The sequence below is a fragment of the Setaria viridis genome, chromosome 6, assembly GCF_005286985.2.
Source record: "Setaria viridis chromosome 6, Setaria_viridis_v4.0, whole genome shotgun sequence".
NCBI classification, from domain to species: domain Eukaryota; kingdom Viridiplantae; phylum Streptophyta; class Magnoliopsida; order Poales; family Poaceae; genus Setaria; species Setaria viridis.
Window position 1 is genome coordinate 30,037,331 of NC_048268.2, and position 15,771 is coordinate 30,053,101.

The window sequence follows — 15,771 nt, forward strand, 5'->3', positions numbered from 1 at the left end:
CTGCTAGTACTATCATCATCAATCCGTGAGACCTGTGACGCACTGGCATAGCTCCATTACTTGCAGAAGCTTGGTGCATTTGTCTCCACTGGTACTAGGCTATTAGCAGTCTAGCATGTATATTATATTGGTGGAATGATGTGACTTCATTTCTCTGTAAACTGGAAAACATCCTTATGCCATCTTCTAAAAACTTCAACAGGGGATGGAAGTCAAAGTCCTAACAAATCCCAACACAAAATGCACCATCCAGGTAGCCACCACAGCATGACAACATAGCTCACAGCAGGAAGATAGCGGGGCACTACATATCCATGTTCATAACAAAAGGACATCAACCCATCAGGATGATGAAGGTGCTGGATACACCAAATAGACACACGAAACCATGTTATTCGTGCGCAGCAATGGGCTAACTCACTCAGCCTGTGTTGAACCCTTGTCACAACAACCAGGGTGCATCCGCCGTTAACCTGCTGTCTACAGTCTCAGAGAAGATGAAGCGCTCGTGCGTCGGCCACTGGTACTTGATCTCGGTGCCGCATTGCCATCCAAATCCCCATGCTCGAGACCTCGCTGATAGGACATGGGGCTCCCAATCAGCTCACACTCGGTTTGCAGCACCTCAAAAGAGAAAATGATGATCCTGAATTTAGAAACCAACATAAAGTTTAGTTTAGGACTCCAAATATAGCATCAACAGAGCAGTTAGTAGACACTAGACAACAGAGCACTGTGAATACATTAGATAAGTAGATACCTTATATATAAGAATAGATCCATACCCCTTCAATGGAAACCACTGCTATGTAGACTATGTGTTTAATAAACTCCCTCAAGTGAACTTGCACAACTTTCAACTTTTTTCTCTTTTTAAAAGGAACACAAGATGTGATGTTTGGTTTGAGGGGGTGTGGTGCAGCATGAGTTAAACTCATAAATTTTGATGAGATTACCACATTCCTCGTGCTTGAATGAGTAGCGATGGATTAGCCCATTACATTTCTCAAACCAAACAAGAACTTGAGAAGTGTGATGATGATGGACATCTCATTCCAGACACTGGACCTCTAGGAAACTAGTAAAGCTGCATCTCACGCATCAAAATGAAATGTTTCCGTACAAACCCATCCCCATTCACCTAAAAATAAGGCCAAATAGTAGAAGTAAAATCAGGAAACATCTTGTGGAATAGTTGATTTTTTTTTATCACTGTGGCCATGCACCACAAGAGTACAAGACTCGCACAAGAGCCCGTCAAGAGGAACAGCAAAAGGATCAGAAAATTAAATCTAAGACTAAAACCCTGGCCCCCACTTTTCTTTGCAAGAAAAAGCCTCTCAAACATAATAGATTGCAAATGACGGTATTTTTGGTGCTTGTTTTGGATGAGTTAGAAGGAAAAATGCACCATCGAATGTTCCGATGGCCCACCAAAGCAAGCGTCGAATTAACCATCGGAGCAATTGGTACAACGGAAAAAACAAGGAAAAATCTCGTGTGCACCAGATGATCCGATGGGAGTCATTTTACAAGCGTCTGAGCAATTCGCTGAGGAGGAAGAGGAAATTCTATAGCACCGGATGTTCCGATGCCCTATGTAGTTGACCGTCGGACAAAGCATATTTACTTTGAAATCACACAGAAGGTTTTGGCCAGAATGCCTTCAGCACCGGATGATCTAACGGCACCATCGGAGAAAGCGTCGGAGCAATGACGTCAGGGGGATCCAACAGCTATGTGACATGAGCAGTGGCACCGGATGATCCGATGGGGGCATTGGATAAAGCGTCGGATGAATTTCTGAAGGACTTGTGCGTGGGGAGTCCAACGGCTAGTTGCACCGGATGTTCCGATGCAGGTCAAAAATAGACCATCAAAACATCCGATGGTATACTTTTTCACTAGCCGTTGAAGCAACGGCTCTTTTAGTCTTTGGGGCTATTTATATCCCCACCACTCGCCCATTTAAAGTTGCTGGAGTGTCCAGGGATGCATTGAAAACCAAGACTCATCAAGAACACATCCATACCACCAAAAGTGCTTAAGTGATCCATCAAAGGCTTAGCACAAGTTTAGGAGAGTGATTAGTGCTAGGATAGGCCTAGAGAGGAGTGAGTGCAAAGTGTGCCGACCTTGTGATCAGGTTCTAGAGTGAACCACCGCTGTACAAGAGGTGTGCCGGCGCCTTGGAGCCTTGGTGGCTTGCTGGCAAGTCTTCAACCCTCCGGCTTGGTGTGGAGCAGCGTCAACGATCTTGTGCGGGGGACGTGAAGACCCCCTTCCTTTGTGAAGAAGTTCCTTAGTGGAAACAGCATCAAGGTGACCGAGGAACTTGGCGTGTGCCTTAGTGGCCGAGCCTTTGTGGCAAGTCAAGGGGTACCTTGGGAGAGACTTGGTGACTGGGAAGCAATACTCTTGTGCGAGTGCTTCAACAACGTGGACTAGTGGTGGCTTAATGCCTACCGATGTCACGGGATAAATCCTTGTGTCAAGAGTTTGTTTCTCCTCATCTCCTCCTTACGTTTTTGCATTTCATACTTGCAACTTGTGTGCCTTTACTTTCCTAGAGTAGTATGTTAATAGGATTTGTTATAGGTTGCAAAATTTGTTTTGGGATGAGGATTTCACACTAGATCAACCGTAGATTGCACATCTAGATAGCATGATCTAGTTTATGTTTTGATGCAACTACTGGAAGCCATAGGTTAAGGATTTTAAGTTGCCTAATTCACCCCCTCCTCCTTTTAGGCTACAAGCACTGATTCCTTACACACCCGAACATTCTCTGATCATTTTGCACTCGGTCCATTCCCCTCGCACACTTCACCTCGACTGGCCCTTAGCCCCTTAGCAGCTGGGAACGTGGAACGTGGCCACGTTCCTCGTTTCGGGAACATCGTTTCAGGATGGAAACGTTTTCGGGAACAGGAACAAAATTTAGTGTAACAACCTTTCATATGTGTCGTACCACGTTCCGGGAACGTTTCAGGAACATGGCTGCTAAGGACCGGCCCTGCTAATCCGTTCCGTCCCATGGCTCTGATCAACCTCCTCCGGGTCTGGCCGGGGCCGCCGGCCAAGCAGCCGGTCCGGGACCTCCGGACAGCCAAGTCGGCCATCTTCGTCGGAGTTGGCGTCCTCAACGGCGTCAGCTTCGTCTCGCCTCCCTACCTGCACCACTACCTCTGCGGCGGCGGCGGCGGCGCCGGGAACGCGGAGCGGAGGTATCACGCCTCTACCAGCTCGCCAGCTTCGCGACGGCCGTGCTCGGCGTGGCCCTCCTGTTCGCGCACATGGCGTTCTCGGCGGCGACCGTGTTAGGGTCGCCCCTGCTGCCTCCCGTGCTCCGGTGGATGGTCTGGCTCGCCAGGGTCCTGACCGGCGGCACGTTCCAGTTTGGCCTCAGCGTCCTCCATTTTTGCATTCAGATGTTGCTCGCCAGATACACGCTCGTTTCCGCCTGACTGTCTTCAGGGCTTCAGGCCCCCACCTTTCCTTCTTTTTCCTTTCCTAACCTTATTCATTTCATTTTTTTCCTCTAAAATTTACTCTGTTTTTCTTTATATAAAAAGTTCCTAAGCTCAGGTGTCTAACACAAAGTAAACATGCGATTGTTTGAAGAACAGTTGTTGGCTTGCCGGTAAGTTCGTGCGTCGTCCCTGTTGGCATTGTGCGTTCGTGAAAACTGCTCGATCAAATACTTGATAAGAATCGGTAAACATTTGTTTGCAGTAAAGAAAATGGCACACGCACGCTCCCGTGGCACGAACCGCAAGGAATAGTGTTACCGCTGAGGTAAAAGTAAAACTGCTCGTTCTCAAAAAAAAAGGAAAAAAAAAGTAAAACTGCTCGAAATAAAAGTTGAATTGCCTTCCGGTCTTCCACAAAGCGGGCACCTCAATGTCTCCCGATGCACAAATATTAGCTTGCAGGAGTTTATTTGGTGACCACTTTCATTACATGAGCAATGCCACAGAGCTTGCATTCCACTGCCTCGAACAGAGCGAGCCGTGTAGCACACTGGCCATGCACGCAGGCTTTAGCAAACCAAAATTGCAGATACCTTTTACTTTGGCATCTCGTACAAGATTCAGATTTCAGACCAGAGTCAACGCAGGCTGCAGCTTGTTTCTGACCTGGCAAGGTTACCTTAGTACCTGAGCACTCTGGCAAGGCCTCTTCAGGGTCACAGGAGTTGTTCAGAGGCTTGCTGCAGTTATATTATCAACCCCCCATGAATCAACAGTGAAGCGAAAGGCCTACGCACGTATTTCGCGGTTGTCCATTGTCAAGCAAAAGCAGGCAAGCAGCAGCCACTCTTGACAGGAAGGGGAAGGGAGCGGCAAAAGCAGCAACCAACAAAAGAAGCTCACTACCGTCCAACAAAGGGCAGTCATACTTCCGAGGCAACATCATTCAGATTAGTTCTACAACGTATTCAAGTTACTATGCTTCTGAACTGGAAAAAAATGTTACCACGCACATTCACAGCCAAAATTGCAGCCATGCAGCCACGGCACAACAGTAATATGCTATATGGACAACAAGAGCTACACGTTCTGCTATGTCCTTCAAGTGAGGCACGACGAAACCTTGCGTGGCTTTGTATCTAGGAATGGGGTCGGCGCCTGCTGGATTTTGTCCCAGCACCGTCGTCTTGTCATGGCCCAACATTGCCGTGGATTATACCCTAGATGGGTCATGGGCTGCCAAGTGCATTTAGACGTGGTTTGGTTTGTTTGCTTATTTTTAGCACCCGTGTTTAGATACTAACTAGAAGTATTAAATGTAGACTATTTATAAAACCTATTACATAAGTGGAGGCTAAACGGCGAGACGAATCTATTAAGCCTAATTAGTCCATGATTTGATAATGTGTTGCTACAGTAAATATTTACTAATGATGAATTAATTATGCTTAATTAGGCTTAATAGATTCGTCTCACCGTTTAGCCTCCACTTATGTAATGAGTTTTGTAAATAGTCTATGTTTAATACTCCTAATTAGTATCTAAACATTCGATGTGACACATGCTAAAAATAAGCAAAAGTAATCAAACAGGCTCTTAACAAATCATAGCCCAAGAGAAGCCGAAGGCAACACCAAAACAGATGCTATGAACATCGTCAGGGAACAAGGAAGAAAAGAGAGGAAAGGAAATCAAATCATCTTCCTTCTCAAGCTACGGAGGTCCAAATTCTTTCTCTTTTATCCTGGGATTGCTCACGTCCCGGCTTGGATATCGCCGGTGGCCAAGGGTGGCTGGCCCTGGATACCACTCGATTGTCTCACTCTCAACACCGCCTGCTGGGATGTCGGCATATTCAAAGAAAGTGGGGTCCCGAGCAGCTCGCAATTCTTTTGGAGCACTTCAAGTCGCAGAATAAAAAAAATCCTGAATTCAGAAGCCAAGTAGCCAGCACACAACAGGTTAGGTACCAGAGGATGTCAGACTTTCCTTTTCATTTTCCCGTCTTTCCAAAGTGGCAAGTAGGTAAAGCATAGAAAATCTATGAATCATCATGTACAAACGCAAACAGGCAAGCCAAACTCAATCTGTCCTGCACAAATCTAATACTACGACATCATTTAAGTGAATGAATATCTATAAGCCTTGAACAAGATAGGCAGCATGCAACATAAATAAAACTGGTAGCTCCGCCAGAAAAGGAACTGTCAAAATACATGAAAAAGGGACTCATACCTGAAATTCTCAAAGGTGTCAGAGCTGAACTTGAGGAGGCGAACTATGGTTCCTTTGCAGATGTGATTGTCATCAACCAGACGTCTTAGGCTGGATAAGAGAACACTGTTCATCCAGTGGACACCATCAGAGAGCAAAATACGGTAGTCGGGCTTGTATGTTGAGATACCAAACACCTGCAGAACTGGCTGCTGCCCTGCAGCCAGCTCACCCCACAGTAGTGCCGGCACTGCCCCCCAACTCAGATGCCTCTTGAAGCCTTGGCTACTAGAACAAGGTCCATTCATTGGTTCAGCATAATTGACCACTGATCTGGGATATGGTAGCCCGTATCTACTGTCAGGCACATACGGTTTTTCAAATAAGGAGGGCTCATATGCTTTGGGGCTTCCAATCAGTCCACACGTTTGCAGTACTTCAAGTTGGATAACAACGATCACACTGAATTCAGAAGTGAGTACACACACAGAAAAAAAACAAAAAATCAATAAAGTATGATAATTTGTTAGATAAGTGTAATTATTTTTTCTCTACCGAGGAACACTTTTCACGAAATAAACTCCAACATTTATAATGAGCAGCACGAACCAGAACTCAGCAAAACTACTAACATGACATCCAGACCTATCTTCAAATGCTATGACATGAGTAGGAAAAATTACAAGAGCTATCTAAAACATGACACCATGTAGTAACTAGGATGCGCAGAGTAAAGGAGTCATAATAGAGCACTCGACCAAAAGTCCAAAAGTAAGCATAACATATTGGAGTGTAAGGATCTGATTTCAGAAAACAAGAAACTATTTGCACCTGGGTCTCTGGGAGGTATTGCACATGAACTCGAGGAGGCGGACAGTGGTACCCTTGTGGAGAAGTGTGTTCTTGACCAGGTGGTTTAGGTGGGTTGCTAGTGTAGCATCCTGTGTGTGCACACTATCAGAGAGTATCAAGTGGTACATCTCAAACGTTTTCAACTCTGATCTCATCATTGACACATCAACCACCTGCATCACAGGCTGCTGCAACACTGCTACCATCCCCCTTCTTGTCAGGAATTCCTTCAAGCCTTGCCCAGCAGAATACGCTCCAGAGTTTCATTTTGCATAAACCGGGCACTGATTCAGCATCCAATTCCTCACACTTGTCTTCCAAGTTACCAAATGGATACCATTTGGGATTCCCAACCATGACGCAGTCCGTCTGCAGCACTTCAAGTTTTAGCACAACGATGACCCTGAATTTCAAAGACAGAACATATGAAAGGGTAAATAGAAGTTGACATGGACATACTGCATAAACACAACAGTGGATTAAATTGCATATCCCTTCAAACATGTTGTTAGCAGCAGTGTTACATGGACATTGGTGCAGGTGCTAGTGTCCAACTTGGGTGCGATTATCCAATTCGGCAATTTTTTTGGGGACACGCTACATACCACATGGAATCCAACATGGGTGTCAGAATCTGACACGGGTGCAGGGTGACCGACTTGGCTAAAGAAAGGACATGGGTGTCCAGGTAATACTGGTTAGCAGCCATAGCATAAGGCTAGATTATAGGACCCCCTTCATATCAACAACGACGGGTGGATTTAGGGGAATGTGGCCATGAAAATAATTCACTTGACACCACAAAAGCATTAAACTGTAGAATCACATTACAACATGACTACTAGAATAGCACAGGCGAACAGCTAAACCAAAACTTGAGCATACAACCAGACCAATGCACTGAAACTAAGGTTGAAGTCATCATACGAACACTAGTAATTTAGTCGATATATATTACCATAACAGGATGTTATACAAGTTTACAAGCCTAATATGCCACTCAAAGCTCAAGCATACAGAATTTACAAAATACAACTTCCCCTACACCAATAGCGCTGAATGATAGCATCAAGTAGCAAACCATTAAGCGCTGAATGAAAACAACAATTAACACATAAACTTGAAAAATCAAAGACTAATCATCCCCATCTGCACAACCAAATAAAAGAAAATTGCAGAAGCTTAACTGGCCATGACAGCATCTACATCGAAGTATTCCTATATAATTCTATAAATCAAGGGACCCAAGCTGGGAAGCGACCCGTACCTCTCACTTCTATCATGTGGCACTGAACTCAAGGAGGCGGACTACTGCACCCCTGTGGAGGCGGCCGGTTGTGAAGACTGGTGAGCTGATTATGTCAGGGATGAAGAATAACAAAAGGAGCGGGCAAAAACAAGTGGCATTACTCAGATTGTTACAGCCTACGACCCAGTGCCTCTCCAAAATCACTAGGCACCAAAATGGTATCCTATGATTCTACAAGAAGAATTCATCTGAATGGAGCACTAAACATTCAACCAAATTGGGAAAACAAAAATTAGAAACTCAAATCACATGGCCAAAAGAAAAAACACTGTTTAAGATTACACTCAGACCAAACCAAACATGATGTTTGGTAGTTTTTTTTCATTACTTCAATATGAAACTTAAGACTACAGCTTTTTCAGCATTGAAAACAGTTGCATCCTTTACACCACAATGAGCATAATCAGTTATCATGCAATTAAGTTGTAATAGAAAACAGAGTACATAAAAACAGTAGGAACTAAAAATTAACATATTGTGGCTTTCTTCAACACAATCATTGTTTAGCCTAGCAGGAACCCACAAAAGACAAAAGATTCACCATAAGATGAACTTGTGTCAAATGTCTGCAAAACATCACTCATAATAGTATTGGAAGAAATTATAAAGTACACTCCTGAAGGCTGGAATAGCCTATCTATCGGTTACCATTCTTGTATGAAAGCTATCCATAAGCATAGTGGCACTGAACAAGAGTGTATTGTGTCGCATCTATGTGCCCAGACAGACAAATTAGCACATTGATATTAAAGAAATAAAGAATCTCAAAGAATAAAGTGGTAGAAGGGAAGAGACCATAGACATCAAGGATCCCATTTCAGAAAATAAGAAATTATTCGCACCTGGGATTCTGGACGTTATAGCAAACGGAATTGAGGAGGCGGACAATGGTGCCCCCGCGAAGGTGATTGTCCTTGACCAGGTGGTTCAGGTGGGGTTCTAGTGTAGCATTCTGTGTATGCACACCATCGGATAGGATCAAATAGTACCTCTCAAAATTTTTCAGCTCCGATCTCATTGGCGAGACACCAACCACCTGCATCTCAGGATGCTGCAGCATTGCCACCACCCCCCTCGTTAAATGCTCTTCCAAGCCCTGCTCAGCAGAATAATCTCCAATGTTCAGTTCGAAAGCTAATTGAACATCCAATTCATTATTCTTGTATATAAAGTAGCCAGATTGATAGTGTTTGGGATCTCCAATCTTCACGCAGCCAGTCTGCAGCACTTCAAGTTGTCTAGAGAATATATACCTGAAATTCAAAGATAGCATATCAAAAGGTATAACAGAGGATGGTGAGTTCTTTGGAATAACAGAAGATGGTGAATTCATTGAATTAGAAAAACTCCATAAATATAACAGTGATTTCAAATTGCATATCCCTTCACTTATAGTTAGCTCAAGCATGCCACATGCTTTACACAAGGTTTATCTTATTCTTATGATCAAGAAGAAGCATATAATTTAACGAAAGACGCTATGAAAACCAAGCCCTTGTTACCACACGAGCATCACCTCCAGAATCACCTACTGCCAACATGACTGCTATGGTAGCACAAGAAGAACAGCTAACCAAAACTTGAGCATGCCACTGAATCAAAGTACCAAAAGTAAGAGCCGAAGCCATCAGATAATAAAAAGGAAAAAATTGTTCTAAAGTCAAGTAACTTAGTAGATATCTTATTACTATGAAAATTGGTATCTGCAAGGCATGATCAAAGCTGTCTTGAAGCCTAATAACACCCCTCAAAAATAAGTTCTCATCAAGATTTTGAATGAAGCGCAGCAGCTTCCCGTGCACTAACCAGCGCTAGTGATAGCATGAAGCAGAATATTTATATGAAAACAGAAGGCATAAAGATATGCCACGAGCTAGTCAACAAGAAATACATGAAACCAACACTAAACAGCCAACGTTAATAGCATGATCCGCATTAGCTCCCCGCAACTTACTGCATATCAACAAGTGAAGCAGGTAGCACATCATGTACTTCTACTGGATGTACCCAATCAATAGTTTTCTGCTAAAATCGATGATAGAGAACCAGAATATTCCTTCTCGAGCAGACACACAGACCTTTTTTTTTCTAGGCCATGAATGCGAGGAACCCAAAACCTCCCCAACCAACAACTCTTTGCCCAACTGCACAATAACCAGGATGCAGGAAATCAACCGAAACCCCCTCACGGTTCGCCACCGGAGTTTTTCCTAAGGAATAAGTCCACATTACCCCCCTGAACCCTGCCAAAAGTCTAAGACTTCCCTAATCAATGAAACTGTCTAATGGACACCCTCTATCTCCTCAAACTGGACATCAGGACACCCCCCCCCCCCCGCCCCCCCCCCCCCCCCATACCAGTCTGGTTTTGGCGTCCACGTCGACAAAGAGGCCCGATCCCCCACCCCCATACCAGTCTGGTTTTGGTGTCCACGTCGGCAAAGAGGCCCGATTAAAACAACCCCCTGCCCTGTTTCTCTATCTGTCGGTGGTTGTCTCCCCCCTCTCTCTTTCTCTCGAGTCATAACGAGTCCCGGCCGCCAGCCGCCGACCCATCCTCTCAGCGAGGTTGGCGGAGGGAGATGGAGAGCCTAGGGAGCATGAGCTTATCCTGGTCGAGCTCCTCATCGATCCACGGCGTTGGAGAGGAGGGGATCTCTTGGGCCCATGTTCCGTCCAGGTGCGGTGCCGCCCGTCTTCTGAGTGCCAGAGAAGAAGGCACCGAGATGTATTATTTCTTGAGTGAGCTGACCTTAGAAGGAGGTACTACATATGCATGATACGCCGTGTGGACTCTTGAGCATGAGCATGCTTGAATTAATGTTCTTGTCCTCGATACACAAGATTTTGTTCCTTGCTTCGATTGAAAAGGGGAAGACAAGCAATACAAATAAATTAAAGCAATGCCTCCGATTGAAAAAGGGAAGAGAAACAAATTCCCAAGAATTGCCCAGCAGTCTGCATGAAAGAAATGGAGGGATAGAAGACAAGCGCACAAGCAAAGAAGAGAAAGGAATATAATATTTGCAGCCGCACTAGAGGCTGGCCTTATCTTCTCGACCGACGGTTCTCCCTCCACGGCTCCACCCGCTCATCCAGAGCAACCAGATATGCAGCCGCACTATTGATTGATTCGAGGGACACGTGGATGACGCGGTAGGCGAGGAGCAAGAGGGCGTCGTAGAGCGCGTCCAGCGCGAGCAGCACACGTGCGGAGTCCCCGTGCCCGCGACACCCGCAGCGGGAGCGGGATGCCAGCGCGGCGGGCGTGCAGTGGGCCATTGGATGTGGGGGTGAGGTGGGCGAGCGGGCAGCCTCGGCGGCGCCACCACTGTCATCGCGATGCACGAGCGAGCGTGGATTCAGAAGGGTGTGGCGCTGTGCGGGGGACCTCTCGTGACCCGGCCACTGCGAAGGGAGAGAGAGAGAGAGATACCAAAGGGCTGTGCTGACATGGACGGACGACGTGTGATGTGGATGCCAGCGCGGATTGAAACCGGCATGGAGCAGGCTCGGGGGGTTTGTGTGCGTGGTTTGCGCAGTTCAGGGGTTCAGTTAGACGGGTTTGTAGTTGAGGTTGAATTTCAGACCACTGCAAGAGATGGGGGGTGTAATCTGAACTTCTTCCTTTTCCTTAATACTCTTTTGCACCACCTAAACTCGACAAAGTTTAAATAATCCACAAAAATTCTAAAACATTCCAAAAAAATTGGAGACAATTAATTAACCAGCCCTAACTCACCATTGAGTTGTTCCTACGAAATCACACGATCCAAACCAGGGGAGGGGGAAGCGACGTGCACCTTTTACCCACGCCTGTTTTGGACTCGTACTCAAAGAGGCGGACCACGTCACCGTAACGGAGGGGATCGGCCTCGGCAGTTTCGAAGAGGCGCAGGCCCGCAAAGATGAGAAAGAACCCGTCGGAGAGCATCGTGTCGTACCATCCCGGTGAATCCGGCCACAGCTACACCTCCAGGACCTGCAGCACCAGCGGCATTTTCGCCGGCACCCATCCTCCCAGATCGCCGCCACCGCCCCGCGCGATAGGCCCGCCTCCATGCCTCTCCGGCCCTTCTGGAAGCTCCACGAAGCAGGCGGTTGCTATCGCCGATCAGCGAGGTCATGGGGGTGAAGGGTTTTGGTTTTGAATTTGGGGGTGCCGCGGCGGTTGTTGGGAGCGGGCTAGTGGGCCGGTGAGGGCTTTCGGAGTGGGTGGAAGAGTTCGATCGGTGTCTTGTGGCCCTCCTGGCCGCCGGTGGGGGTGGATGGGTGATGGGTTGATGGTCGGATGGATGTGGTGCATGGGCCAGGCTGCAAGAGAAAAAAACAAAAGAAAACAGGTAGGCTAGATGGGCTGAAAGAGAAATTAGGTGACGGTTGTAAAGCAAGAGCGGGGCAGTTCCTAAGGCTACTTCTGGTGGGGAGTTTCACGAGGTTTCATTCTCATTAATTAGTATGCTATGTAGGATTTTTTTGATGACATGGCATTAAATTAAAGAAGAGAGAGGGAACCACTTTCATCTAGATAAAACCAGCTGTACACGAATACCAACTCCCCATGAGTCCTGAAATTAAATGCGATTTTGATCCTAATAAAACCACACCATGAAATTATGCATTAGGGAGGTACTTTCAAACATAATTTCATTTCATTCTTGCTTATGTGGCTGTCTTAAAAACATCACATGAAACTTTCCATTGGGATTACCCTTAACAAGTTTGAAGTGGTCAGTGAACGAAGAAGCTCTAACTACGATGCACATGCCCTAGCTAGAAGATCTCTATATGCTTTTATAGGTCGACATGTATCCGCGAGAAGGTGTCTATAGTACTCTTATTATTGCTTAGTACATTTGGTGATCCGCTAGGACGAGATTCCTATATAGCTTCTGGAAGCTCGTTTCTTATTGGGCTTATGGTGTTTGAGATTCGTGCGCGAAACTCCCACCGTTGGATTTGGCTCCTCCCTCAACCCTAGCTTGCCATCAACCCACCGCTCCTTCTCCCGCAGCCCGCACCGCCGCTCCTCTCGTGCGCCGCATGTTGACGCTCGTTATTGACACACTTTTACCCATGTTTATCTTCAATAATGACATAAATTTAATACCTAAATTATTGATTACATCTAATAAAACGGTTATTTTCACATGTGCAACATATTTTGGAGGATGTTCTATTTTTGCAGGGAATTAGACCTAAAAGCATATTTTTGGACAAAGCATTGAACGGACATCGAACCAGACGAAGATGAAGGCCAACAGGCCTAGGAACGGCTCAGGCCGATCAGCCCAAAGGAGCCCAGGCTGATCGGCCCAGAGGAGCCTAGGCCAATTGGCCTAGTGTAACGCCCGTAAAATACACCCGGTTAAATCACCCGTTAAAAAACACTATCCAAAATTTTCCGACCGCCGAGCTCCGTCAAGTCTTTTCCCTTCCGTCGGACCCGCCGTCCTGGCCCCGGCCCGTCAATTCTCCATTTTTCCACTCCCCGTAATTTTCGCCGCGTGCCCGTCAATCCGTCACCGCGCGCAGACGAATCCCGAAAATTTCGCCATCATTTTCCCCTCCCTTCCCTCTCTTTCTCTTCCTTCTTTCTTTTTCTTCCTCCTTCTTTTCCTTCTCCTTTTTCCTTCTCCTTCTTCCTCCCCTTTCTTTTCCCTTTCTTCTCTCTCCTCTTTTACTTCCTGGCACCCCCACCCACTTGCACCGGCCCCCCCCCCTGCCTGGCACGGGCGCCGAGGCGCCGGGCCGCGCACGCACGCGCTGGGCCGCGCGCCGCCTCGGGCCGCGCGCGCCCGCGCCCGCGCGCCCGCCGCCGCTGCGCCGCCCGCGCCGCGCCGCGCCCGCGCCCGCGCCGCGCCGCGCCGCCCCGCGCCCGCGCGCCGCGCCCGCGGCGCGCCGCGCCGCCCCGCATCCGCGCCCGCGCGCCGCGCCCACGCCGCGCCCGCCGCACCGCGCCGTCGCGCCGCCGCGCCGAACCCGTGCCGCGCCGCGCCCGCACCGCGTCACGTCGCCCGTACCGCGCCCGCTCGCGCCTTGGCGTTTAGCGCTTGGCTCGGTGCGTCGCGTCGTGTCGCCGGTCACCGGTCGCCGCCCCTGTGGCCTCGTCGACCACGCCGCCACGCCGTCCACGAGCTTCACCACTCCGGCACGCCACCGGCCAAGAGTCCGGCCGCCATCATTACCTCGGCCCTTGCCCGCCCGCGCGCCGCCTATAAAAGGAGGGAGCCGAGCCTTCACCTCCACACCCTCACCACGAGCACCTTGCCTTCCTCCACTCCCACCACCAGAACGCCGACGGCCATTTCTCCTCTCAAGCTCCTGATTGTCCCCAGGAAGAAGAAGGGGTAAATCCCTCTCCTCACGACCCAACCCACAAATTTCCCTGATTCGCGAACCAGTCCTTCCACCATTCCAAAAATAATTACAGATAGGCCCCTACCCTCACGGTTCAGTCCTAAACCCCGTTGTAAAGCCCCTAATACTCCTTTAACCCGTCATCTCATGCGCCAAACCTCCTCCGATTAACCCCAAACTCGACCACGGCCTCCTCTCATATATTTCCGCCGAGGCATATCAAAATCCCACGAAAATACCCTTCCTACCTATTTTCCGTTCATGTTTCCTGTTCGGAGCTCATCGGGTAAAACCCTTTTTCCTTTTATTTATTGTGTGCACGTTTGTGTGTGCCGTAGATCGCGGAGTACCCGAGGAGGAGCGCGAGGAGGAGTTCGACCGCGAGCCCGAGCCCGAGGACCAGTACCGCGAGCAGGAGCTCCCGGAAGGCTTTGAGAACGGCAAGTCCAATCTCACCCTTTGATGCATATTTTAATACCCAGTTTTTCAGACACAACCTATCGGCCTGTTTTATAAACTGCATATTGTTTTACCGCAAGACATGGTTGGTTAGCCACCCCTTGATTGTTATGACTATTCCTTGTTGTCCCATATTTATCTCTAAATATGAGTTGCTCTGTTTAGATGGTAAATACTGCTAGAATGCTTAGGAACTCATCATCCAAATTCATACTTGGCTACACCTGTTTACTCGGAAATTAATGTGTGAGTATGTTTAACTGAGGAGTTGGGTTTTCGGGCGTTAAATGAGGTGGTGGATGAGATGGATGGGTGTTTCTTGTGTGGAACTCCGGATTGTCAGGCTCGTACCTCAGTGGTTGAGCAGTGTGGAGATATCCATCTTGTCATGACTAAGGACCGAGTTGATGTGTCATCCTGCCTAATTCCATCATCGTACAACCACTCGACCGTTGTATGGGCAACGGCTTAGCATAAACCCCACTAGCTAAATTGCTAGGCTTCAGGTGTGCTGGTGAGCAACGGGAGGCCTTGGAAAAGGACTAAGCTCTTGGTGACTTAGGTCCCGGTTACGGCCCCGTGGATGGGTTGCTAACCCCTTGAGCGCTCTTGTGTGGACTAGTCAGTGTTGGCTAAGGTGGGTAATGGCTTTGTTAGGATCCGTACCGACACTAAGGTGATCGCGATACGGTACCCTACTTGTGGGGAAAGTGTACAACCTCTGCAGAGTTAAAACCTATCCGGGTAGCCGTGTCCACGGCATTGGACGAGTTACGGCTCGGTCACACAACTAGCTTTTGAGGATGACTGGTTTTGTACTGCGTGTGTGGGTGCGTGGAATTTTGGAAGTGTCCGGCAGATGTGCCGTGCGCTACGGCGGACGGGGAGTCCGGTAGCGATAAAACTTGGATCCTTTGTGTAGGATCAACCCCACTTGATATATTGTTTACTAAAATGTTTTTATGAAACTTCTTTGAAATGGAACCCTGCATGTGTCTAAAATCCAGCTTTACTGCAAATGAACCATAGCTTATTCCTTGATTATTCTTGTGCATACTCTGTTGTATCCCCCTCCGTGGATGGGGTTGGACTTGCTGAGTACTT

At 47.7% G+C, this 15,771-nt stretch overlaps 1 pseudogene; it reads left to right on the top strand.

The window, feature by feature from the left end:
• The first annotated feature begins 3,036 nt into the window (after positions 1 to 3,036).
• On the top strand, positions 3,037 to 3,471 carry LOC117860529 (uncharacterized; annotated as a pseudogene).
• The last annotated feature ends 12,300 nt before the right edge of the window (positions 3,472 to 15,771 follow it).